Raw genomic sequence first — 603 nt, forward strand, 5'->3', positions numbered from 1 at the left:
ATATATATATATATATATACGCGTGTGTGTGTACATTTATATATTCGCATTCATATCTATGCTTGTACATATGTCCAAGTGTGTCTATGTGTGCGTAATTGTGTTTTTGTAAGTGCGTGTATGTACGAACGTATGTGTATGTGTTTGCACACATATATTTGTGTACCCAGATGCTACAAGGTCAAATGAAACATCAGCCATTGCGGAGCCAACGTCAAAAAAGACATTGGCTGGAAAAAAAATTATGAAAAACCAAGTTCTTTGGGATCCTTGGAAACAAAAGACAGAGCAACAACAACAACAACAATAAAGAACAAAGAAAACAGAGAAAACGAAATGAAAGGAAGATTAGTTTTTTTTTCACAAATATGTTTATGAACAATATTTTTGCTTATTTTTAAGTTTTATTTTTGTTTGTCCGTATTGCATGTATATGATGAACGCCTCCCTCTTTGTTTTGTTCCACCATTCCTAAATATGATAAAATATTTGATTGGTCTTTACTTCATCTTATGTATTATTTTTCAGTATTTGAGAAGAAAAAAGAACTTGTTTAAAATTATATATATATATATATATATATATATATATACGTGTGTGTAT

Source organism: Octopus bimaculoides, chromosome 15 (assembly GCF_001194135.2).
Source record: "Octopus bimaculoides isolate UCB-OBI-ISO-001 chromosome 15, ASM119413v2, whole genome shotgun sequence".
Taxonomy (NCBI): Eukaryota; Metazoa; Mollusca; class Cephalopoda; order Octopoda; family Octopodidae; genus Octopus; species Octopus bimaculoides.